Source organism: Tursiops truncatus, chromosome 1, assembly GCF_011762595.2.
Source record: "Tursiops truncatus isolate mTurTru1 chromosome 1, mTurTru1.mat.Y, whole genome shotgun sequence".
In the NCBI taxonomy this organism is placed as follows: Eukaryota; Metazoa; Chordata; class Mammalia; order Artiodactyla; family Delphinidae; genus Tursiops; species Tursiops truncatus.
In genome coordinates, this window is record NC_047034.1 from 100894850 (window position 1) to 100921317 (window position 26468).

Consider the following 26468-nt stretch of genomic DNA (forward strand, 5'->3'; position numbering starts at 1 on the left):
GGGTTGGGCTGAGTATTCATTTCACCTTTCCCACGCGCCTGCTGGCTCTCCTCTTGGCGTGCAGCGCTGCTCCAGGCCCGGGCCTGTGGGAACGAGGCAGATGCTGTGAGGCCTCGCCCAGCTCCACTCCCACTCCCGCTTCCTCAGGCCTACACATTCTGGGACTCTGGCTGAGGGATTTCTCTGTCTGTGGAAACTTGCTGGCCTACAGGCTGGGCAGACTTGCCGGAGGTCGGTTCTCTCCACCGGCGACAGAGGGAATTGGCCAACTCGTCCCCCAGCTTCCTCACCCAGGCTGGGGGGTCAAGGCCAGGCAAGGTCTACACCATCTCCTAGAGGTCCCCAGTGGGAATGGGAGCATCTGTCTACACAGTAACCTGCCATCCCATGCACTTTGAATTTGCTTCCTTCTCTCATCAGCCACTTAAATCCACGGTGGGTAGGAAGTGTTAGAAAGAGAGAACATCAGAGGAAAAGTGCCTCCTTTAGGACCCCATCGAGCCCAAATCCAAGAGAAGAGCAGACCTTGGTGAGTACTTTATTCGAGCAGTGGGCTCTCATCCTGTTTTTGGTTAATAATTACATCCGCCTCAGCAGCTGGAGGGTTGCCTGTCGTTTGAGGCCATCAAGGATACAAACTGTGACACCGTCTTCCTTTTCCTAAGGTGCCTGGTACAGGCGCAGCACTTAGTAGCTTCTCAGTACACGCTAAACTCAGCAGAGCTCACCCCAGGGAGGTTGGAAAGGGCTCTCCAACGACGCCTGGGCGAGAGAGTGGCTCTTGGACTTTCTGTCCATCTAAAGCCACCAATGAACGATAGTTTAAGCATCCTGACATCCCATTTTGCTCTATTACTGGAGCAGTCAGCATGCAGGCTCATGAGTGGATGTAGGGCTCCTTGTGTGAGGACTGTGGGGTCATCTTCAGGAGAAAGAAGCTTGGAGCCTGGCCTCCTTCCAGGGCAGAAGGCCAAGCCCTGAACTGAATATTGCCCTGTCCCCAAAACTGTGACCAGGATGTCCAGGGCTCCTTTAAGTGCTGCTTCTGCAAGGCTCACTCTGGACACTGCTCCCACGATGTAATAATATTTGGTCATAGCATTTATTTATGACACATAATTTATTATGACACAGGGAACTGGGAGGATGTTGAAAAATCCTGATTAGATCTGAGCTTGGGAATAAGCTTTTCTATAACCTTACTGAAAAATTCCCTAACAAGTCAAAGAAGGAAAAAGAAGAAGAAGAGAAAAAAGCCCCTGGTACTTGCAATGAAGACCAGATCATCAAGTCATATTTGTCACCCACAGGTATTAGATCGTTGGTCTCCAGGGACTCCCAGTTACTGCCTTAAGATGTCAGTGTCTGTATACGTTGCCTGGCTAGTAAACTTTGGAGGAATTGATGAACCACTGTGTCTGGGCTTTTCATTTCTTTGGCCTGAGTCATGCCAGGTAAGCTCACCTAACCTTCCCGAGAAATGTGGAGAAATGCGGAGGACATGCAGGCCTGGGAGTGCCATTGCTGGGACCCAGCCAGCCCCCAGATTCTCTAGTTGCAGAGTGGCCTGGCCAACTCACACAGGTAGTGTGCCCTTGTATTCTTGGAAAAAGAAGCATCAGAGTAAAAGGGGCGGGGGAGGGAAGGCTAGACGGGAATTTTTCCAGGCCCTTCTGCTTAGGAATTAAAAGTTTGCTGGGAAACGGTTCTGATGGCTTTAAATGTTACAGATGATATACTCCAGGGGGAACACAGTCCCCACGGGACGTGGCCCCTGGGAAGTATTTAATATCACTGGCTATTGTGTTTTTCTACAACAAAACTCTACATCCCTTGAGAACAGAGGCTAATTTTCACAGGTCTTTGTTGTCTCCCACAGGGCCTTTCATACATGTGCCCAAGAATGCGTTGATCTACTTTGATCTCCTATTGTGTAAGAAGATTTCCTCCGGGAAAGGACGAGCAGTGAATTCATGAAACTTGGCACGGATTTTGATCTCAATTTATAGATGGGAACACCTATAAAATGAAGAGGGTTGGGCCAGTCTGTGAGGCCAGTTCTAGCTCAAAATCCTGGCATCCTCTAAGATGTGGAAGAGTGAGGTCAGAGGGAGGCGGCCGGCTGCTGGCAGCGCCGGGCAGCTGGGCGCTGGGGCCCAGGGCTCTTCAGAGACCATGTCAGAATTCCCGTTTTGCCATCACCAAGATGTACACCCAAAGGCACATTCCACAGTACTGCCCCTGGGTGTGTAGGCAAATATTGATTTAAATCATTGAATGAGTTAGTATTTGCTGAGAACCTTCTACAGACAGTGAGCTGAGGGGCGGTGTCATGAGGGGTACAAAAGGTGACTACATCAGGACCCTTGCCCTCAAGGGGGTCGGGGCCCTGTCTGCAGCAGGCTGTGTGGCCCTGCACACACAGCCACCTCCTTATTTCCTCATCTGTGAAACGAGGGAAATGAAACCAATTTTGCTTGTTATGAGAATTAGAGATAATATAGGTAAAGCTTGTTGGACTACTTCCAGGATCGGATTGTTATTAAGAAATAGGTATTATAGGTCAAGTTCCCAGCACAGTGCCTAACACTTGGTAGGTATTAAATAACTGGTACTGTAAGGGAGCAGAATTTACCACCCCCAAATAGGTCTCTTTGGTATAATGATTATTTTAGGCTGGTTGTTTTTATTTTTTAATTTTTTCTTTTTTTCTATATCGAAGTATAGTTGATTTACAATGTTGTGTTAGTTTCAGGTGTACAGCAAAACGATTCATATATAATATATATTCATATACTTTTTCAGTTTCCTTTCCCTTATAGGTTATTACAAAATATTGAGTAGAGTTCCCTGTGCTATACAGTAGGTCCTTGTTGGTTATCTATTTTATATATAGTAGTGTGTATATGTCAGCCTAATTTATCCCTCCCTCCACCCTTTCCCCTTTGGTATAGGCTGGTTATTTTTGAAAAACAACAGACACAGGAGTAGCTCTGAAAACCAAGCAGAAGTAACGCCTTGTAAAAGATGCTTACGTGTGTGAGGGAAATCTGTATTTGTAAGGGTGTCTCCCTTGCTGTATCAGGAAGAGGGGGAGGACTCAATCTCTAGAAACTCTTATCAGTGGAGAAGGCAAAGGGCTTCAATCTGCCTAATAAGCTTACTCTTATCACTGTGCTTTTCCTGATACCCTCTCATAACTCCCTCCTCCTTTCACATCTTCTTTTGTCTTCAGCTGAAGATGGTATTGAAGATGAGGGTTTCCACCATTTCAGGGAGTTAGTTTTCCTGGGTCTCTCCCATGGATACAGGAGGTATACATGCTATTAACATTTTGTTTGTTTTTTCTCCTATTAATGTGTCTCATGGCAAGTTCATAATTAGACCAGCCGAAGAACGCAGAAGGGAAGAAGGCAACGTGTTTCCTCCCCTACAGTAATTACTGTAGTTGCTGGTAATATACTCTCATCATTATTATCAGCACGGGCCAGCATTAGTAACGCTTTCAGCAGAGAGGAGACCTGAGAGGGACCAGGGAGGGGAGGGGCTCAGTGAATGGCAGGTGAGTTTCCACCCAAGAGCTCTTTGCCTCTCTAACGCCCAATCTATGTGCATCACATCCCCACCTGTGTCCCTACGAAGCCACTCATATGCTTGTCATTCATTCTCCAGAACCCTTAGACTCACCCTTCCACAAGGCTTTCTAACAGGAAATACAACTGTCAGCGGATTTTTTTAAAAGTGAAAACCAAGTTCAGCGCTCATGCATTTCTTCAGGCATTAACCGTAAACCGCACTGCCTCATGAGCAGATCCCCACCCGCTCTCTGAACGAGGCAAACCCTGGTCTCTGTGCTGATCCAGAGGTGGCTTTGTTATCCGCAGTTCAGTCAGGGGGGCTTTGGAGGCTCTGCCCTTAAGTGGGGCTGAGGCAGGCTAGAGCCACTCCACTGCCCCCAGAGGAATGTAAGAAATCCCCTTGATCCCTAAAGAATCTGGATTAACAAGCCTTCTTGGTGGGCAAGGAAATCTGCTACAAATTCTAGCATCTAAATCCAAAGGCTTTCAAATTCTTGCTTCTTAAAGCTAGTCCATTAATTAATTCCATACACATCACATTTTTTTCTCTCTCTCTTTTCCTGTGCTCCTGTTTTTCTCTGAAACCATAACTGTATTTGGGGGGTTAATAAACAAGTAATTGTAGAAAAGGTTTTTACTGCTTTGACCTCTCCTCTCTCCCTCCCTTTCTCTCTCCCACAAAAGCTTCACAGGCAGACCTCCTTTTACCATACTTAGCTTTTTTGCACTTTACAGATCTTGTGTTTTTTTTACAAACTGAAGGTTTGTAGCAACCCTGCACCGAGCAAGTTTCTGGGAGCCATTTTTCCAATAGCATTTGTTCACTTCGTGTCTCTGTGTTACAGTCTGGTAATTCAGTATTTCAAACTTTTTCCTTATTACTGTATTTGTTATGGTGACCTGTGATCAGTGATCTTTGACGTTACAATTGTGAATGTTTTAAATGCCCGTATAAGACGATGAACTTAACCCATAAATGTGGTGTGTGTTCCCACTGCTCTACTGACCTGCCACTCTCCATCCCTCTCCCCCGCTCACCTCGGGCCTCCCTTATTCCTTGAGACACAACAGTATTGAGTTTAGGCCAATTAATAACCTACCATGGCCTCTAAGTGTTCAAGTGAAAGGAAGAGTCGCCTCTCACTTCCAATCAAAAGATAGAAATGATTCAGCTTAATGAGGAAGGAATGTCCAAGGAAAACTGGCCAAAGTCTAGGCCTCTTGCACCAAACACTTAGTCAAGTTGTGAAGGCAAAGGAAAACTTCTTGAAGGAAATTAAAAGTGCTACTGAAGTGAACACATGAATAAAAAGAAAGTGAAACAGGCGTATTGCTGATATGGAGAGAGTGTCAGTGGTCTGGATAGAGGGTCAAACCAGTCACAACGTTCCCTTGAGCCAAAGCCTAACGCAGAGCAAGGCCCTCACCTGCTTCAGTTCTGTGCAAGCTGAGAGAGGTGAGGAAGCTGAGGAAGGAAAAGTGTGAACTTGCACGTGGCACTTAGCCTTTCTGGGCCCCACTTTCTTCATCTGTGAGATGAGGCTAATCACACTACTTAACACCCCATTCCTGTGGGCATTAAAGTGTGTGCAAGGCCCACATGGTGCCTGGCACACTTCAGAGAGTCCCTAAATATTAGAAATAGTTATTCCTTCTCTCTCCCCTGCCTCCTGGACTCGTGGTGCTGCTGTATTGCTGCTGAAATTTTAATAGCTTAAGATAGCTTAATATTGAAATATGGAACCTGGAAAATGCTATATCTTTATAGAGACAGAAGTAGGGTTAATCTTTTGTCACACATTTTCTAAATGTCCTGATTGATGGGGGAGGGAGATCCGGAAGAAGGAGTTGGAGACTTTGCCCTAATCAACCTGGGCCTTGAGCTTTGGTTCCAGATGCTGTTATGACTCAGAATGCTCAGGCCAGGGAGCAGACATGGTTTTACAAAATTATCTTCCCAAGGTGCAAAGACCGCAGCTTCAGAGACACCTGTGAGTCAGCAGCAAGAGTGAACTGTGAGTAGGGAGACCGTCACTGATAAGGAAGGGATGACTCAATGACCTAGACTTTGGTTTGGTATGATGATCTGAACGAAGTACCACTTAGGTGAGTATTTTGTGCCAGGTTGTTGGGGAGAGGGGACGGAAGTCATTAAGACTATGACACGGGATGAGACTTCCCTGGTGGTCCAGTGGTTAAGACTCTGTGCTTCCAGGGCATGTGGTTCTATGCCTGGTTGCGGAACTAGGATCCTACATGCTGCACGGCCAAAAAAAAAAAAAAAAATGCTATGAAGTGGGAGCTTTCTTCCTGAAGGAACTCGGGAGGTGCTCCAGCAGACACCCACGCATCCCTTTCTGCCAACCCCTTCAGCCCTCAATTCCCTTTTTGCGCCAAGAATCACCCTTTTGGGGAAACATTTTCTCACTTTACTCATTACAGCCACTCTCCTTTTTTTCTTCCCCCAAACCACACTTATAAATGCCAGGGCTCAGGAAAAGAGTCTCTCCCTTCTCTGCTTCCCCAGAGTTAGCAGAACTACAAGGACCCACCTTAGAAGACCACGTGAATCCCACAGGCATTTCCCAGAAAGATTCTGGCCCATCCTGTTTATAAAAGAGTCACAAAAGGAATCCCATGTTGCGTGCAGAATGAACAGGTTTCATGCTGGATGGTTTACCAACTGCCTGGAGTGTCCACACCGAGCACAAATGAACCCCCTTATTTCCCTTCAAGCCCCAGCTGGTTCCCGCCTCCCACTCAGCCCCCAGAGCCTGGCACGCTAATGTGAACGATTTCCTGAGCCAGAGAGGAAGGGGCTGCAGGTTTTATTCATCAAGATTTTGGGGCCACATCCTAGCATCTAAATCAATTCAGCTGATATTTATTCAGAAACTAGCAGGAAGGCTTGTGCCGGACTGCTGAGGCACTGTCTCTTCACTGAGGTACTTAGCGCAGTGCCTGACACTGTCTTTATGATCCTTTATGTAGCCACGTCCCACTGTCCAGCTGACCACGTCCGTCTGTGCTCTGGGGAGACCTGCAGGCTTTGATTTGGGTTTTACTGGGTCTTGGTGGGGGCAGGGAGGGAGTCAGGGCAGGGGATTGACAGGAGAAGAGGCTCCTCAGCTAAGCTCGGGCCCAGGTGGCCCTGGGAGCCTCGCAGGCACAGATGGGCTGCTTTTCCCTTCCGCAGCTGGAGCCCTGATCTCCTGTCTGGCTGCCGCCATTCACACACAGATCCCATGCCCCGAAGTTAGCAGCGCCTGATCCCTTCCAGAGCTCAAGGGCTGGCACTGCCTGCACCCCTCATTCTGTCTGTTCCCCTACTATTTCCTTGAAGACCATGTATGGACCTCACCCCCTTGGCTAATGAGACCAGGAGCTCCTGGAGGGCAGGGTTCTGGTCTGGGTGTTTTCCATCTCAGCTGTCGGCACCCTGCTTGGATCAAGGCTTAGTGTCTAATTGATTGTTTCCAAAATGCCAACTTGACCAATTCCAAGTGAATCTTGAACTTTCAAGGAGCGCTTGACTAAATGCATGTCCAAAGTTAGACCTGTAGCCATCCAGCAGACCCACAGACATGGTTGGCTCAGCCCTCCTTCTGCAGCTGGAGCGCTCTCCCTGGACCCTGCATCCTCCCCAATAAATATCCAGGCAGAAGGTAGGGACCTGTCAGGCCCAAGGCCCACGGAAGAGACAGGGAAAGCAAGAGGAAGGGAGAGATTAGGAAAGAGATCCCCAAAAGAGAAAGAGGAGGGAGGGGATCAGAGGACACAGAGAGACACAGAGAAGCGGGGAGAAAGACAAAGGAGAGAGAGAAAGACAGAGGAGCCGGGGGAGCATGGCAGACAGCTCAGGAGGGCTGGGGGTTGCCATGCCATAACTTGTCCTCATTCTTGAGCACCTACTGTGTGCCAGGATCTGTTGTAGACCCTTGAGGATACAGTGATCAAGAAGACAAGCTCTTTCCTCAAGGAGTTTATATTCCCATCGATGACTGATGACAAATAAACTAGTATATAATAAGAGTTGTTGAAGAAAAATAAAGCAGGTGATGGTCTACTCTCAAATAGAAGCTAGTTTCACTCAGAAGCTTCTGACTCCTAGTCTAGTGCTAGCGCGTTAATGTGAAAGACAAAACTCCCCAGATCATGAAGGAAATGCTTTTATTCAGGTTATTGCAGTGGGGAGAACGTTCATTAAGGAGGAATGTCTCAAAGAAAAGGAAGGGGCCTAGGGTTTCATATAGGCAGGTAAACAGGGAATCATCCTGAGTCTTACAGGAGCCTTGAGGGAGGATGGAGATGTGTCTCATCTCAAAATATGTGAGGGTGGTGATCCTTTGAGGTTTAGCCTCTGGGACACAAAAGATGGGGGATTTTGAAAAGCCAAAGGGTGGGGGGTTTCTTAAGCATTGCTGTTTTCCGGAAGCACAGGGCTCAGGTAAAATTCAACTAATATCTAATCACTAATTAGATCACTGCCAATAATATCATCCCACCTCCATTATTCTAAAAACTAAATGTGATTGCTTCCCTGTGCTTATCACCTGCCCTTTCACTTTGGAGTTGCTTCAAGCATCACACAGGCCCTTTGTGACCTGATTCTCCCTTGCTCCCAATTAGCTGAAGTGGGAAGGCACACAGGAGACGATCTTCTGGGCCAGGCTCGCCCATCACCTCCGCACATCTGCCACTGGCTAGAACTCAGTCATGTGGCCGCACTTACCTGCAAGGGTGGCTGGGAAATATAATCCAGCTGTGGGTCCAGAAAGAAGGAGAAAATGGATGTTAGTGGTCACAGCTAGCTCGCTTTGTCACGTGTGCTTTTCAGGCTGTTTTCTCTCTCTCTAGTAACATCCCTCTGCCTCCTTCCTGGCCCTTCTCTGATTATATGGCGCCCGTGCACCCTTCCAGAGTCATGTAAGCATGCTGTCCTTTAGGAATTCTTTCTTGACCACCAGAGTGGGTCAGGTACACACCACATGCCTCTGTAGCACCCAGGGATCCGTTACAATACCAATCACGATGATCTACAACTATTTATTTTCTCATCAGTCTCCTTACACTAGATCCCGAAGTCCCTGGCATTAGAGACTGCCTTTTGTCTCCCCGCCCTTGATGCCTAGCACTGCCGGGCACTGGAACGGTAAGGCATAACATCTGTCAAACACATGAATGGACTCTGGTTTGCTTCAAAACTGTCAGGATAATTTCAACTGAAAAAAAGACCAGAGGGCCGCCTCATAACCCTAATAGAAGGTTTCATTTGAGATCTGGGCCTGGATCAGTTCTCACAGTGGGCCCCCCACAAGAAGACACTAGGCATTGTTGATGTTAGGGATGCAAAGAGAGCTCAGATGCCTTATTTTGAGTTCAGCCCACTAACCATCTTTCACTGCCCAATTAGCCCTTAGAGAGAAAAGAGAACTGTGGCCTCAGCTTCCTGGCAGGTGAGGACGGGTGTAACGGGCGCCCATTGTGTGAGTTGGGCGAGGACTGTAGCTAACTTGGAAAGAAGACAAAGAGCTGGAATGGCCCCTGTTTGCATGGTATCTGGGTAGTCAAGTAAACAGTGACACAGTGACACAGTGACACATGGGCACAGCTTCAGTGATCCCCACATCGTTCCCCGCCAGTTTGAGTCAAGACCAAAGACGGTAAGGTCTTATTAACACAGGAGAGAAAGGCTGAGTCATTTCCATAATGACTGGCTCACGGCAAGAATCATCACCAAGCCTGAGGATGAAAAAATGGCCTCTTTTCATGTCGGGTTATTGGCTGGAGTCTCATCTTCACAACTTCTGAAGAAGGAATTATATGGCTCACATATCCAAGAACAAAAAAAAAAAAAAAATGGGGAGATTACCTCATGGCGCATGAGTAACCAGACCACAAAAGTGACTGGGACCTAAGGCCTGAGGGGGCAGAGCAGCTACCCACAGCTACTTAGGGTTCCTACTCCACGGCCACCGAGTTCTCTCCCGTGAAGTCCTAGGTTTGTGCATTGGTTAAGCAGGAACACTGAGCAGCCCAAGTGATAATGATGATAGCTTACATTTATTAGAATTTAAAATGTACTAGGCACTAAGCTGGGGGATTTATACATGCTATCTCATTTCAACTTTGTAATCACTCTATAAAATATATACTACATACCCTTATCATTTTAGGTGGGAAACATACTGTGGGGAGGATGCTGAAAAACTCAGCTCCAGACACCCTGGCCTTTGTTTTCCTAAGATCATGTCTAGTTGTTTCCCACCTCTGGGCCTTTGCACGTGCTGTTTCTTCTGTCTCTGCCACATACTTTGCCCAGATCCTCCCCTGGGTTTACTCCTTACCTCATTCAGGCCTCTGCTCAAATGCCACCTTCTCCAGAGATGTTTCCCTAATTTTTCCACATAAAATCGTCCCTGACTCCCACCTGCTGTTCTCTATCTCATTACCCGCCTTTGTCTTTCTTCATAGCATTTAACAGTAATTGAAATGATACCATAGATTTATGAGTCTCCAGAGCCTTGAAGAGAGCCTGGCACATAGTAGGAGCTCAATAAATATAGGTTGGGTAAATGAATAAAAAAAGTCCCTGGAGAGCAGGGCCACCTCAGCATCTGCCCAGGGCACACAGTTCTCAATAAGAACCAACAAAAGGAGAAGGAAGAAGGAGGGGAGCAGAAAAGTCCTATTCGGATTCCAATTTAACTCTTTATTTAGTTTTTCTTGTGCATCAAACTTAGTGACCCACAGTATCTCATTCAATTCTCATATTCTGTGAAGTAGGTAATTTTAGTGAAAAGGGGAATATAAGAATAGTGGGCAGAAATACATTTGCATCAATTCCTTGGTAAACTCTTTATAACAGGAAAGAGCGTGTTATTAAAAAAACAGATTCCCAATTGCTTATCTTTATGTAGCCCAAACCGCAGAATTTTGTGTTTATTGTTTTATGGTTCAGCTTCATGAAACTTGCAGGCTATTTAATTTATTGTGTTTACTTTTACTAGAACTTCAAGACAAAAGATTTCCTTCTAACATCTACCCTTCCCTCAACTCAGCGTTTAGAATTTCTTCCATGGTTTACGTGTATTGATTCAATTCTCTGGATGCCTGTGAGTTTCCTCCATAAATTGTTTTGTCAACTTTTATGGAGAAGGAGCCTGAGTTTTTCTAAAGATGTGTCCAAACTAAAGTATCATTTTATAATAGCATTACAACAGCATTTTAATCCCTTGATCATTTTAATCACATATGAGAACAGTGACCTGACAAAATCTTTCAGGGTCCTAATCTGGAATCCCAGGAGCCCCTGACACCACCCCCTGACAAAAAATCCTCCCTGCTTTTTTTTTTTTTTTTTTTTGCGGTACGCGGGCCTCTCACTGTTGTGGCCTCTCCCGTTGCGGAGCACAGACTCCGGACGCGCAGGCTCAGCGGCCATGGCCCATGGGCCCAGCCGCTCCGCGGCATGTGGGATCTTCCCGGACAGGGGCACAAACCCGTGTCCCCTGCATCGGCAGGCAGACTCTCAACCAATGCGTCACTAGGGAAGCCCCCTGCTTATTAAAAGAAAGCATTCTTCAGTGGGTTGGGCCTCTCCTTGCCTTCTTGCATAGCAAGGCACAGGTTGATTGGTTGGTCTGTGGTTAAACCTGAACTTATGCAATGAGGATGTGGCTACTATTGCAGGGTTGTGCAAAATGGGGGAATCTGATGAGGTTTGGGCTTTGAGCTGGGTCCCAGTTAATGTAACAAGCCCCAATCTGACAGCTCCCTAGGCCATCTGGTGACCCTGACTGGTCTCTCCACCCCTCCTTCTGTGTACCAGTGGGAGCCCATAAATCCGGGGTGTGTGTGTTAGGATTAGGGTCAGAGGTCACCCTATTACAGCTCAGATCCACTTAGTGCTGAAGCAGCCCATGGGCTGTTTTTCAGAGGTGCCGGGAGCTCTTAAAGGGATAGTAATGCGGAAATAATAACACATCCCTGACCAGAGGCATTTAACCCCCGAAAAATGTCAAGGAGAATGGAAATGGTAAACCAGGGTCACTTCAGAGAAATACCCTGGGTGCTCATTCCCCTCTTTGTGACCTGATGAAGAGAAAAGAAATTTGCCTATGCCGTTGAGCCGCAATTCTCACCTACCACATGAAGCTCCACAGGAGGCAGTTTTGGGGAGACCCCTTCCCCTTCGAACCCTGCTGCTGTGTCTACCAGAGTTATCCCTTCCTGTAAACAGCTCCTCTCCACATGATCCAGAACGTACTTCTGATTAAAGATTTGTCTAGGGCTGGAGTTGAGCCTGAGCAGGTGTTTTTTAGTTAAATGAGCTGACATGACGGCCGTGTGACATGCGGGATCTTAGTTCCCTGACCAGGGATCAAACCCTCGGCCCTGCAGTGAAAACACAGAGTTTTAACCACTGGACCACCAGGGAAGTCCCACATGACATAGCACCTTATGGCTTATGACATGCGTCAATCCTTAACCCTAGGTATTCTTACTACCATTTTTTTAGTGGGAAAACTAAGGCATATAGGAGTTGATAACTTGTCCGAGAACATATATCAAGATGAAGATTGCAGTTTGAATTGCAATCACTTTTGACATCATATTACAAGCAAGCAGGAATAATGAAAGCAAGTCTAAGCAAACCTGGCTCTCTCGGGGTGGAGACCCCTACTGCCAACGCTAGACAGGGTGCCACACTTTAGAGTTTACAAAACATCCTCAGGCTCTTGTCCAGACAATGACACAGGGGCATTACTGGATCACAGCCACTAGCCCACTGAAGGCAGGGGCAAATGCCAACACACTCTGGTAGCCTAAGAGGGCAAATTCAGAATGCCTCCATAGTTGGTTTTCATAATGATGCTCTTAAGTCAGCAGGGCAAACGGGACCCAATTTCCGTTGCACTCTTATTTGAGAAAGCAATGAGTACACAAGGGATTGGGGAGAATCTTCCACCAATAATGTTTATCACGGGCTTCCCTGGTGGCGCAGTGGTTGAGAGTCCGCCTGCCGATGCAGGGGACGCGGGTTCGTGCCCCGGTCCGGGAAGATCCCACATGCCGCGGAGCGGCTGGGCCCGTGAGCCATGGCCGCTGAGCCTGCGCGTCCGGAGCCTGTGCTCCGCAATGGGAGAGGCCACAAGAGTGAGAGGCCCGCGTACCGCAAAAAAAAAAAAAAAAAAAAAAAAAAAAAAAAAAAATGTTTAACACAGGCCTTGAGTTTCTCAAAGGATAGGACTTAAATACTTCAATATTTGATTTCTCTGAAATGCCTCATCCCCTGATGGTCCCAGATAAATGAGGTGTTACCATATATACCTACTAATCTTCCAAACCTAAGTTCCAGCACAATAATTAAAAAAAAAAAATCTATTCAAAGTTGCCACTAAACAACGAGAAAATTTTCAAACTTCCCACAAGCCTAAAGTATTTTATTCCGTTAAAACAAAAATAAAGTCTTCTTTTTCCCAGTAAGCCTCCAAAGTTCTCAAATTGTTGGCAATGAATTGCATATTGATGTGAATTACTGCTTTCATATGGTCAGTGCAACATTTTACTCTTTTTCATGTCCATGCACCATATTTTCAGTGAGTGCCAAAGAAATAAACATATTTTCTGGAGTAAATATGTTTAAAATAAAATATATTCCTAATTCTTAGGGCCGTGAGAGAGAGGAGAAGTCCGCAGACCAGCACTCAGTTCCCCACAGCTGGCGGCCAGCCCACAGGGGCCCGCTGGGGAAGGAGACAGGGTTTGGCATCTTATCACATTCAGAGTTTTGATTGCTCTCCTGGACTGACATGCTCGTTGCTGAATCACGTCGATACTTACTGCCTAAAATGACTCTCAGATTGTCCCTTACCTAAAAATAAGCAACACATTCTTGGGGCCTGCTGGAGTACTCCTTCAGGGACAGGGAAGGGTTACCAATAGTAAACAGATCATAAAGAACTCTGAGAGACTACAAATAAAGATGCATTTTGATTACTTTATGAGTCTGCTGTGCATCACACAGGCAACTCCTGTTGATATGTTGCTGCGCACACAAACACAGCTGCCCTGCAGCAAGTCAGAGGCGTGTCTTCCCTCAGGAAGGCCTCAGGTGTCACATGAGAGGGAGATGTCGTAAGTAATGTGCCTGGCTGATCATCGGAGGAGGCCGATCCCCGTGACTTTCTGTTGATTTTTCCTTTGGGCCAGTTCCTTCTAACCCACAAGGAGGCCCAGCAAGGAGCCTCTACAGCTGGTTGAGGCTGGGCCCAGGCTGCTTCAGAAGTAGACCTGGGGCAACAGTACTGAAGCCTGGATGTAATATTCCTGAGGTCATGAAGGGTTATGACTGGAGACCCATGGAGCTTCAAAGCGCGCACTGGGGTGCTTCCTGTCGAGCTTACAAGAGCTTTTCCCCTTGGAGGACTGCTCATTCCTCCTTACTCTGTCAGGGGTAAGGGAGCTGGGAACGCCTGCATCTGAGCTGCCTTGAAGGAAAGATCCCAGAAAGGAATCGCTGTTCTTCCCAAGTGTCTCGCGTTGATTGCTAACTCTGCCCCAACCCTACCGGACATTCTTCCATCTGGACCAGCACTGTGGCTGCCACCACGGGGCACCCGGGGACTTACCTGGCCAGGTGTGAGCAACACATTCATCACACCTGAAACAGGGTGTTTTTAAAAATTACAAAGATTAAAATAAATAGAAATCAACTAGGAGCAAAGTATCTACAAATGGAGGGTGCTACCGAGCACAGGGTTTTTCTGGAATAACCAGCCTCTAGACATACATTGTCTGGGCTGCTGACACTGCTTCTGGTCCTGGCTTCTTCCCTTCCTTCAATAGCCCCTGACAGACCACATCCCAAAGCCCAGATTTCAGTCCAGAAAGATTATAGATAGAGTTTGGGGGAAGAAGAAGGAGTCCAGTCAAGTCCCAGTTTGAACAATAGATTTGCTTGAGGGGATAACAGAAGTGCATACTCTTCAAGGAAGGCAGTGAGATAGAAGACACCGACGGAGATGTCCCATCCATAGGCACCCAGTCTCTCAATTCCTCTCAACTCACAATGGCTTTTATGTGACATTCATTCATTCCACAAACATCTCCTAAGCACCTACTGTATGCCAGGGCCTGGGTTAGGCACTGTTGGTGGAAATAAATAAGGTTCAGCTCCTGCCTTTGAGAAGCTCAGATCTAAAGGGCAAGTCACTGTAATCTCTGGATTATTTTACCGGCTTTCTATCTAGTTTTCCTACTTCTCAACTTTTCCCCTTCAGTACATTCTCAGAATAGTAATCAGGGGGATCTCATTAAAACTTAGTCACATCTTGTTATGTATTTGCTACCATGTCTTTCCATCTCACTTACAATAAAAACCAGCTTCTTTCTAATGGCCTAACAGCTGAATATAATCTGACCTCCCTATTGCCTCTCATCCATTACAGTTGCCCAGGATGCTCCTGCTTCAGGACCTTTGCTCTTACACTTTCTTCTTCCTTGAATTATCCTTTCCCACATCATCCCCTGCTTCATTCTGCTACATACTTCAGACATGCCCTTAAATGCTATCTTTTCAGGGAGGTCTTCCCTAAATCACTGCTATGGACTGAATGGTGCCCCCTCAAAAATCGTATGCTGAAGCCCTAAATGCTTATGTGACTACATTGCAGATAAGGCCTTTAAGGAGGTGATTAAGGTTAAGTGAGATCATAAGAGTAGAGCCCTGATTTGACAGAACTGGTGCCCTTATAGAGGTGGAGACATCAGAGCTCTCTTGCCACCGTGTGAGGGCACAGAAAGAAGGCAGCCATCTGTAAGCCAGGAAGAGAGTCCTCACCAAAACCTGACTGTGCTGGTACCCCGACCTCAGACTTCTGGCTCCAGAACTGTGAGAAAATGCATTTCTGTTGTTAAGCCACCCAGTCTCTGGTGTTCTGTTATGGCAGCCTGAGCTAATTAATATACTCTCCTACCCTATTTAAAATTTTAATTTCTGTATCATCTCCTAACTTTGCTCCTTTATTTGTAGCATTCATCATAGTCTAATATACTACCTATTTTGTTTATTGTTTGTCTTCCAGCACAATATAATATGAATGAGAACATAAAAAATATTTTTAAAGAAAGAGCAAGATAGTCATGTACAGAGAAAGTCTAAGGGAGAATGTGGCAGTTGTCCCCCACCCCAACCCCAGGGAAGCAGACTCTGAGATGGAGCTGAGCACGAAGGGTGCCCTTGGAATCAACATCTGTGAAAGGGCAGAGGAGGAAGAAGGATGAGCAGAGGGAGAGGTCCAGCTGCAATGTAGGCCTGATGACAGTGTCAGTGACCCACAGGGAGCTCTAGAAAGGCCCTTCAGAGTTAGGCTGAGATCACTTCACGCTCTGCACTGATCCACCACTGGCTGTGTGCCGCCAGAACGGGGCATGACTTGGGCAGCTGGGGCAAGCCCTGGGGAGCTGGACTGCTGATGGCTGTCTGCCGATAGCCCTTCCAGCAGCCGGGGCAACAAGTCCAGGGACTAGGAGGATCAGGGTGGTGTATTGCAGTGCCCACCACAGCACCCAGAGGGCTCTGAGAGCAGGGCGGGGAGGAACAGACTGCCTGGAAGAATCGTGAAAGCTTCACTGAGAAGAGTCTCAGATGATGATAAGTGCTTTCAGGCAGACAAAGAGGGGCGTAAGGGCTTCCCTGGTGGCGCAGTGGTTGGGAGTCCACCTGCCGATGTGGGGGACGCGGGTTCGTGCCCTGGTCTGGGAGGGTCTCGCGTGCCGCGGAGCGGCTGGGCCCGTGAGCCGTGGCCGCTGGGCCTGCGCGTCCGGAGCCTGTGCTCCGCGGCGGGGGAGGCCGCGACGGTAAGAGGCCCGCGTACCGCAAAAAAAAATAAAAAGAAGAGGGGCGTAAATTTGAACTACAGTGCACATGGGTTATTGTTGCATGGTGGACTGTGGAGGGTGTGTTGAGGGGAGGTGAGAGGGTAATTGTCTCCTCACCCACCATGAAGACCTCTGTGTGAAGCGGTCCCATGAACACTAGATGAGCGTATCTATGTGGATAAACAGTAAACTCCTGCGGCCAGAAAGAAATCAAATCATGATCGGCTGGTGAGTAACTCAACAGGAGTTTTCAATCTGCAAATATTTCGTCTGTTAATGAACACCGGTACCTGTGTAGTGGCTGCCACACTTCCTGCCCCACAGTGCTGCCAAAGTCCAGCAGCTGCAATGGACGCTGAGGAATGGGCCCTGCACCCCTGACTGAGCAGCTCGTTCTCTGTGTGATCTTAGCTCAGTCGGTTCACCTCTTGGGGTCCATCATCTGTAAAGCAGAGCTAACACCCTCTTCCCGGGGATCGGTGGCTTAAAGGCAGTACCGTATCTAAAGCTGTGCTGTGTGCGGTGGGCCCCTGGTACTGCTCTGCTGCCCTGGGCAGCTCACGAGGCCTGCAGCAGGTGCCCCCAGCATGCTTTGAGGCCACCGCTGATCTTGGCCGCTCTGTCACCAAGACACCATTAGGGCCAGAGCAAGCCCGAGGACATCGTTACGTAAGCCGTCTGCTCAGGCAAGGCCGGGACTGGTAATGAGCAGAGACGGGGAAATGAGCAGCCTTGATCTTTCTCCTCTTGAGGGCCCTCGGCTGGGGTTAGGGATGGTTGTTTAGCAACAGCCCTAATTCATCCAGGGGACCGTCGAGCCAAGGCCCCCTGTTCCCACCAGGGAAGGAGTGCTGAACGCCTCAGTGCCGGTCAGAGCTTTCATTTGTGAGGATTTATTTGGACACTTTTTCCTGAAGGGGGTTTTGTTCTGAGGTAAACTAGGAACATTCCTCTGATGGGAATTACCACTGGGATGAAAGAAGAGCTATGAGAGGTGGTGGTGGGGGGAGGGGGGAATGGGATGGGAGCTGCAGCTTGGGACTCCTGCCCACCCTATTCATGGAGCAAATTATTCCAGAACAGAGGCAGGATGACCAAAGAGAAGCTGCAGAAATGGGCCTTTGTTTCATACTTGGCAGAGAGTACAGGAGTCCTTTTTCTCTTTTTCCTTTTAAAATTAGTTTATTAATTAACTTATTTTTGGCTGCATTTTGTCTTTGTTGCTGTGCGTGGGCTTTCTCTAGTTGCAGCGATCGGGGGCTACTCTTCATTGCGGTGCTCGGGCTTCTCATTTCGGTGGCTTCTCTTGTTGCGGAGCACGGGCCCTAGGCATGTGGGCTTCAGTAGTTGTGGCGCACAGGCTTAGTTGCTCCGCGGCACGTGGGATCTTCCCGGAACAGGGCTCGAACCCGTGTCCCCTGCATTGGCAGGTGGATTCTTAACCACTGAGCCACCAGGGAAGTCCCCTTTTTCTCTTTTTAAGTCTTCCTAAGTCCCAGCCATTGTGCTGCCCCCCGACGTGACCGGCTCCTGAGCCCCTCAGAAGTGTGTCTGAGGGAGATGAGTCAGATTGCCTGCAGGCACCTGCCCTGGCTTGTGAGTTAGGAATTTCTGGACTGTTCCCATTGAGCTGCCTCCCAGAGCTGTCCTGTCCAATTCACTCTGGGGAGGGAACACACCGTTTAGTCCTGCAGTTGCTTCTGAGGGTTGAAAGCACTAAGCAGTAAGGCCATAACAGTCTGATTTTCCATAAGATTAAAAGAAATGAGCTGCAGCGTTTTAAGAAAACATGATTTCCTCGGTCAGTTACTTCAAATGCTTTTCAAGGAGGAAAGCAATGAAAGAAGCAGAGCTAATCAGAGCAGCCTGGCTTGTTTTAAATTCATCTCACAATGTGAGTTTACAATTAGAGGACTCTTCTTAAGGGCAACTAAAGAAATCAATTTTCAGTGAACTTCTAAGTGGAAAAAAAAAAAACCAGAAAGCATTCAACTGCACAGTAAAACCCTGCCTTGAAGATAGAAGGATGCCAAGCCCACTGGGACATGTCCCGGTAGCACAGGTCCTGGCAGCCCTGCCCTCAGCAGGTGTGGCACTCTGCTCTCCCTGCTCAGGGCGGAATTTATACCCATTCAGCTGGGACTGTCCCTGATGGATATCAGTCTGATCTGTAGGCACCAGGTGAGCTGAAACTGCCCTAAAGTTCACAGCTGCTACCTGAGCCTTTTAAAATTTTTTTAATAATGTCCAACAGCCTGATATACAAAATCAAAGACTAGTCTGTGTCGTGGGGTGATGAGCCTTTTCTAGTTTCCTTCTCCTATAGTCTAGAAATCCAAGATGCCTTCTTGAGGAATTTCCTCCTCTTCTTTCTTAAAAATCCCAAGGAGAAAAAAATCGGCTGGGGTTCAAGATGGTGGACTAGAAGGACGTGCGCTCACTCCCTCTTGCGAGAGCACCAGAGTCACAACTAACTGCTGAACAATCATCGACAGGAAGACACTGGAACTCACCAAAAAAGATACCCCACATACAAAGACAAAGGAGAAACCACAATGAGATACTAGGAGGGGTACAATCACAATAAAATAAAATCCCATAACTGCTGGGTGGGTGACTTACAAACTGGAGAACACTTATACCACAGAAGTCCACCCACTGGAGTGAAGGTTCTGAGCCCATGTCAGGCTTCCCAACCTGCGGGTCTGGCAATGGGGGAGGAATTCCTAGAGAATCAGACATGAAGACTAGTGGAATTTGATTGCAGGACTTCGACAAGACTGGGGGAAACAGAGACTCCACTCTTGGAGGGCACACACAAAGCAGTGTGTGCATCGGGACCCAGGGGAAGGAGCAGTGACCCCATAGGAGACTAAACCAGACCTACCTGCTAGTGTTGGAGGGTCTCCTGAAGAGGCAGGGGTGGCTGTGGTTCACCGTGGGGACAAGGACACTGGCAGCAGAAGTTCTGGGAAGTACTCCTTGGCATGAGCCCTCCTGGAGTCCGCCATTAGCCCCACCAAAGAGCTGGGTAGGCTCCAGTGTTGGGTTGTCTCAGGCCAAACAACCAACAGGGAGGGAACTGAGCCACACGCATCAGCAGACAAGTGGGTTAAAGTTTTACTGAGCTCTGCCCACCAGAGCAACAGCCGGCTCTACCCACCACCAGTCCCTCCCATCAGGAAACTTGCACAAGCCTCTTAGATAGCCTCATCCACCAGAGGGCAGAGAGAAGAAGCAAGAAGAACTACAATCTTGCAGCTTGTGGGAAAAAAAACATATTCACAGGAAGATAGACAAGATGAAAAGGCAGAGTGTTATGTACCAGGTGAAGGAACAAGATGAAACCCCAGAAAAACAACTAAATGAAGTGGAGATAGGCAAACTTCCAGAAAAAGCATTCAGAATAATGATAGTGAAGATGATCCAGGACCTCGAAGGAAAATGGCAGCAAAGATGGAGAAGGTGCAAGAAATGATTAACAAAGACTTAGAAGAATTAAAGAACAAACAAACAGAGATGAATGATACAATGACTGAAATGAAAAATACACTAGAAGGAATCAACAGCAGATTAACTGATGCAGAAGGGCGGATAAGTGACCTGGAAGACAGATGGTGGAATTCACTGCCATGGAACAGAATAAAGAAAAAAGAATGAAAAGAAATGAAGACGACTTAAGAGAACTCTGCGACAACATTAAACGCAACAACATTCGCATTATAGGTGTCCCAGAAGGAGAAGAGAGAAAGGACCTGAGAAAATATTTGAAGAGATTATAGTCGAAAACTTCCTTAACATGGGAAAGGAAATAGCCACCCAAGTCCAGGAAGTGCAGAGAGTCCCAGACAGGATAAACCCAAGGAGAAACATGCCAATCAAACTGACAAAAATTAAAAACAAAGAAAAATTATTCAATAATAATTGAATAATTATTAACAAAACAAGGGAAAAATGACAAACAACATACAAGGGAACTCCCATAAGTTTAACAGCTGATTTCTCAGCAGAAACTCTACAAGCCAAAAGGAAGTGGCATGATATATTTAAAGTGATGAAAGGGAAGAACCTACAACAAAGATTACTCTACCCGGCTAGGATCTCATTCACATTCAATGGAGAAATCAAAAGCTTTACAGACAAGCAAAAGCTAAGAGATTTCAACACCACCAAACCAACTCTACAACAAATGCTAAAGGAACTTCTCTAAGTGGGAAACACAAGAGAAGAAAAGGACCTACGAAAACAACCCCATAACAGTTAAGAAAATGGTAATAGGAACATACATATCGATAATTATCTTAAACATGAATGGGTTAAATGCTCCAACAAAAAGACACAAGATTGCTGAATGGATACAAAAACAAGACCCATAAATACGCTGTCTACAAGAGACCCACTTCAGACCTAGGGACACATGCAGACTGAAAGTGAGGGGATGGAAAAAGATATACCATGTAAATGGAAATCAAAAGAAAGCTGGAGTAGCAATACTCATATCAGATAAAATAGACTTTAAAATAATGTTACAAGATACAAGGAAGGCAACTACATAATGATCAAGGGATCAATCCAGGAAGAAGCTATAACAATTATAAATATATATGCACCCAACACAGGAGCACCTCAATACATAAGGCAACTGATAACAGCTATAAAAAAGGAAATCAACAGTAACACAATAATAGAGGGGGACTTTAACACCTCACTTACACCAATAGACAGATCATCCAAAGAGAAAATTAATAAGAAACACAAGCTTTAAATGACACAATAGAACAGATATATTTAATTGATATTTACAGGATATTCCATTCAAAAACAGCAGATTACACTCTCTTCTCAAGTGCACACAGAACATTCTCCAGGATAGATCACATCTTGGGTCACAAATCAAGCCTTGGTAAATTTAAGAAAATTGAAATCATATCAAGCATCTTTTCCGACCACAATGCTATGAGATTAGAAATCAATTACAGGGAAAAAACTTAAAAATACAAACACATGGAGGCTAAACAATACATTACTAAATAACCAAGGGATCACTGAAGAAATCAAAGAGGAAATCAAAAAATACCTAGAGACAAATGGCAATGAAAACAGGACGATCCAAAACCTATGGGATGCAGTAAAAGCAGTTCTAAGAGTGAAGTTTATAGCAATACAATCCTACCTCAAGAAACAAGAAAAACCTCAAATAAACAATCTAAGATTACACCAAAAGGAACTAGAGTGAGAAGAACAAACAAAACCCAAAGTTAGTAGAAGGAAAGAAATCATAAAGATCAGTGCAGAAATGAATGAAATAGAAACAAAGAAAACAATAGCAAAAATCAATAAAACTAAAAGCTGGTTCTTTGAGAAGATAAGCAAAATTGATAAACCATTAGCCAGACTCATCAAGAAAAAGAGGGAGAGGACTCAAAACAATAAAATTAGAAATGAAAAAGGAGAAGTTACAACAGACACCAAAGAAATACAAAGCATCCTAAGAGACTACTACAAGTAACTCTATGCCAATAAAATGGACAACCTGGAAGAAATGGACAAATTCTTAGAAAAGTATAACCATCCAAGACTGAACCAGGAAGAAATAGAAAATATGAACAGACCAATCACAAGTAATGATATTGAAACTGTGATTAAAAATCTTCCAAGAAAGAAATGTCCAGGGCCAGATGGCTTCACAGGTGAATTCTATCAAACATTTAGAGACGAGCTAACACCCATCCTTCTCAAACTCTTCCAAAAAATTGCAGAGGAAGAAACACTCCCAAACTCATTCTCTGAGGCCTCCATCACCCTGATACCAAAACCAGACAAAGATACTACGAAAAAGTAATATTAAAGACCAATATCCCTCATGAATATAGATGCAAAAATCCTCAACAAAATACTAGCAAACAGAATCCAACAACACATTAAAAGAATCATACACCATGATCAAGTGGGATTTATCCCAGGAATGCAAGGATTCTTCAATATACGCAAATCAATCAATGTGATACACCATATTAATAAATTGAAGAATAAAAATCATATGATCATCTCAATAGGTGCAGAGAAAGCTTTTGACAAAATTCAACACCCATTTATGACAAAAACCCTCCAGAAAGTGGGCATAGAGGGAACCTACCTCAACATAATAAATGCCATATAAGACAAACCCACAGCCAACATTGTTCTCAATGGTGAAAAACTGAAAGTATTTCCTCTAAGATCAGGAACAAGACAGGGATGTCCACGCTCACCACTATTATTCAACATAGTGGCTGAAGTCCTAGCCATGACAATCAGAGAAAAAAAAGAAATAAAAGGAATACAAATGGGAAAAGAAGAAGTAAAACTGTCACTGTTTGCAGATGACATGATACTATACACAGAGAATCCTAAAGATGCCACCTGAAAACTACTAGAGCTAATCAATGAATTTGGTACAGTTGCAGGATACAAAAGTAATGCACAGAAATCTCTTGCATTCCTATGCACTAATGATGAAAAATCTGAAAGAGAAATTAAGGAAACACTCTCATTTACCATTGCAACAAAAAGAATAAAATACCTAGGAATAAATCTACCTAGGGAGACAAAAGACCTATATGCAGAAAACTATAAGACACTGATGAAAGAAATTAAAGATGATACAAACAGATGGAGAGCTATACCATGCTTTTGGATTGTAAGAATCAATATTGTGAAAATGACTCTACTACCCAAAGCAATCTAGAGATTCAATGCAATCCCTACCAAACTACCAATGGCATTTTTTACAGAACTAGAACAAAACATCTTAAAATTTGTATGGAGACACAAAAGACCCCAAATAGCCAATGCAGTCTTGAGGGAAAAAAATGGAGCTGGAGGAATCAGACTCCCTGACTTCAGACTTTACTACAAAGCTACAGTGATCAAGACAATATGGTACTGGCACAAAACCAGAAATATAGATCAGTGGAATAGGATAGAACTCCCAGAGATAACCCCACTCATCTACGGTCAACTAATCTATGACAAAGGAGGCAACAATATACAATAGAGAAAAGACAGTCTCTTCAATAAGTGGTGCTGGGAAAACTGGACAGCCACATGTAAAAGAATGAATTTAGAACACTCTCTAACACCATACACAAAAATAAACTCAAAATGGATTCGAGACCTAAATGTAAGACCAGACACTATAAAACTCTTAGAGGAAAACATAGGAAGAACACTCTTTGACATAAATCACAGCAAGATCTTTTTTGATCCACCTCCTAGAGTAATGGAAATAAAAGCAAAAATAAAGAAATGGGACCTAATGAAACTTAAAAGCTTTTGCAAAGCAAAGGAAACTATGAACAAGATGAAAAGACAACCCTCAGAATGGGAGAAAATATTTGCAAATGAATCAACAGACAAAGAATTAATCTCTAAAATATATAAACAGCTCATGCAGCTCAATAAAAAAAAAAAAGAAAAAATCCCAATCCAAAAATGAGCAGAAGACCTAAACAGACATTTCTCCAAAGAAGACATACAGATGGCCAAGAAGCACATGAAAAGCTGCTCAACATCACTAATTATTAGAGCAATGCAAATCAAAACTACGATGAGGTATCACCTCACACCAATTAGAATGGAGGTCATCAGAAAATCTACAAACAACAAATCCTGGGGAGGGTGTGGAGAAAAGGGAACCCTCTTGCACTGTTGGTGGGAATGTATATTGATACAGCCACTATGGAGAACAGTATGGAGGTTCCTTAAAAAACTAAAAATAGAACTCCCATATGACCCAGCAATCCCACTACTGGGCATATACCCAGAGAAAACCATAATTCAAAAAGACACATGCACCCCAATGTCCATTGCAGCACTATTTACAACAGCCACGTCATGGAAGCAACCAAAATGCCCATCGACAGATGAATGGATAAAGAAGTTGTGGTACATATATACAATGGAATATTACTCAGCGATAAAAAGGAACAGAATTGGGTCATTTGTTGAGACGTGGATTGATCTAGAGACTGTCATACAGAGTGAAGTAAGTCAGAGAGAGAAAAACAAATATTGTATATTAACATATATATGTGGAATCTAGAAAAATGGTATAGATGAACCGGTTTGCAGGGCAGAAATAGAGACACAGATGTAGAGAACAAACGTATGGACACCAAGGGGGGAAAGCGGTGGGGGGGGTGGGGGGGTGACGAATTGGGTGATTGGAATTGACATGTACACACTGATGTGTATAAAATTGATGACTAATAAGAACCTGCTGTATAAAAATATAAATAAAATTTAAAAAAAATCATGTGGGCTTCCCTGGTGGTGCAGTTTTTGAGCGTCCGCCTGCCGATGCAGGTGACACGGGTTTGTGCCCCGGCGTGGGAAGATCCCACATGCCGCGGAGCGGCTAGACCCGTGAGCCATGGCCGCTGAGCCTACGGGTCCGGAGCCTGTGCTCCGCAACGGGAGAGGCCACAACAGTGAGGGGCCCGCGTACCGGGAAAAAAAAAAAAAAAAAAATCAATCATGGGATGCAACAACCTCTATTCCCCTCAGTTGTTTCTCATCCGGAAGGAGAACCCTGTGTACAAACTCCTAAGGGAACTGGAGATGAGGGGAGTGAATTATTATTCAGTCCCGTAATTTAGAGATGAATCAGCGTGAGGCCTGGAAGGTTTGTACGGTCACTGATGAGTTAGCAAACCCTATTAGCACTGAGAATCCATTACAAGAATAATGTGAGATCTTCCTCCCCACCTCACCCCCAACACCATGCCAATCACTGGAAAGAAGGAAGGGTGGAGGAGGGAGTCAGGCATCTGCTCTGACTCTTCCAGTTTGGAGTGCAAGAAATAAATATTTATCCAGGTCAAATCAAAAGAAGACATGTTTATTATAAGAAGTGCACAGTAACCTTGGAAAAGAAACAGAATATGCAGGGAATGTTCTCAGCTACTCTTCTTCTGCTCTTCTACCTTTTACCATGTTCTTTCCCTCTGTTCAGTCTTATTTTTGCTCCTGGCTTCATGCTTTGGGTTTTACCTCCCCCTCCTACCACCTTAACTTTGGATTCTAAGACCATGGGCCCTGCGTGGTCCAAGCTTCATCTGCTTCTGAATGTGCCCCTTCTGGGTTCCACTCCTGGTGCTAAATTAGCCTCTCGATATTTTTAGTTGAAACTCCTGGGTGAGCCCATCATCTTGAACTAGGTCATGTCAGAGTTTGCTGGACAGACTATACATGACCCTGAGTCAACAGCCTGTCCTGGGCCATTTCCTGTGGCTGGAGGAGAGCCTTGGGGAGGGGCAAGAGAAAGAGAATCCTGTGTATCAGGTATGGCTAAGGTGGACCCTTTAGCAGAAGCCCCCAATTGTCTAGCGTTTAATGTGAACAGCCCTTTGGCCCTGGCTGAATAAGACAGCACCAGTTTTTGGCAGTCTGTATTGGATGGTAGGCAAGCATCCTAAGAAATTATTTGATTTTGCATGAAATCTGTTTCACATCCAAGGGTACAGACATGGACAAACTGAAATGCTTTCAGTGTTCAGTGAACTGACCGTCTTTGGGAAGGACCAAATCTAAGTGAGGCGCTAGCTTGGGCAGTTGCACAGAACTAAAAGGCTTAGAGGGTCTCAGCTTTTGACGTAGGAGCCCTGGTCCTGCTGGAAGGAGCTTTCTAGCTCTACTTTGGATCCAAGGAATTTTGGAGAAATAAGAAGACCTCTGGGTCAGGATCAAGGGAGAGAAACTGTCAAAGCTAAGGGTCCGGCCAAAGGAGAGCACCATGTGCTGTGCCAGACAGCCGGGGCTCTCCCCACCCTGCCCCTCCTCTCACTCCCACATGCCACACACCCTCGTCAGATGACTTCATCCATTCTTAAAGGAAGGTCTGACTATGACAGTTTGTTCTTTTAGAAAAATCACCTTTGGGGGCTGTAAGTCCTAGCCTCCTTGTAGGAGTTATGCTCTCACCCTTCTCAGCCTGGTCCCCGCAAAGAAAGGAGAAAAACCTTG

General features: G+C 45.6%; 1 long non-coding RNA gene across 1 annotated transcript; it reads left to right on the forward strand.

The window, feature by feature from the left end:
- Positions 1–134: 134 nt before the first annotated feature.
- On the forward strand, positions 135–4555 carry LOC109547401 (uncharacterized). The gene is made up of 3 exons (XR_002173177.3): positions 135–529; positions 1311–1454; positions 1880–4555. It is a non-coding gene; the product is annotated as an uncharacterized lncRNA (long non-coding RNA).
- The last annotated feature ends 21913 nt before the right edge of the window (positions 4556–26468 follow it).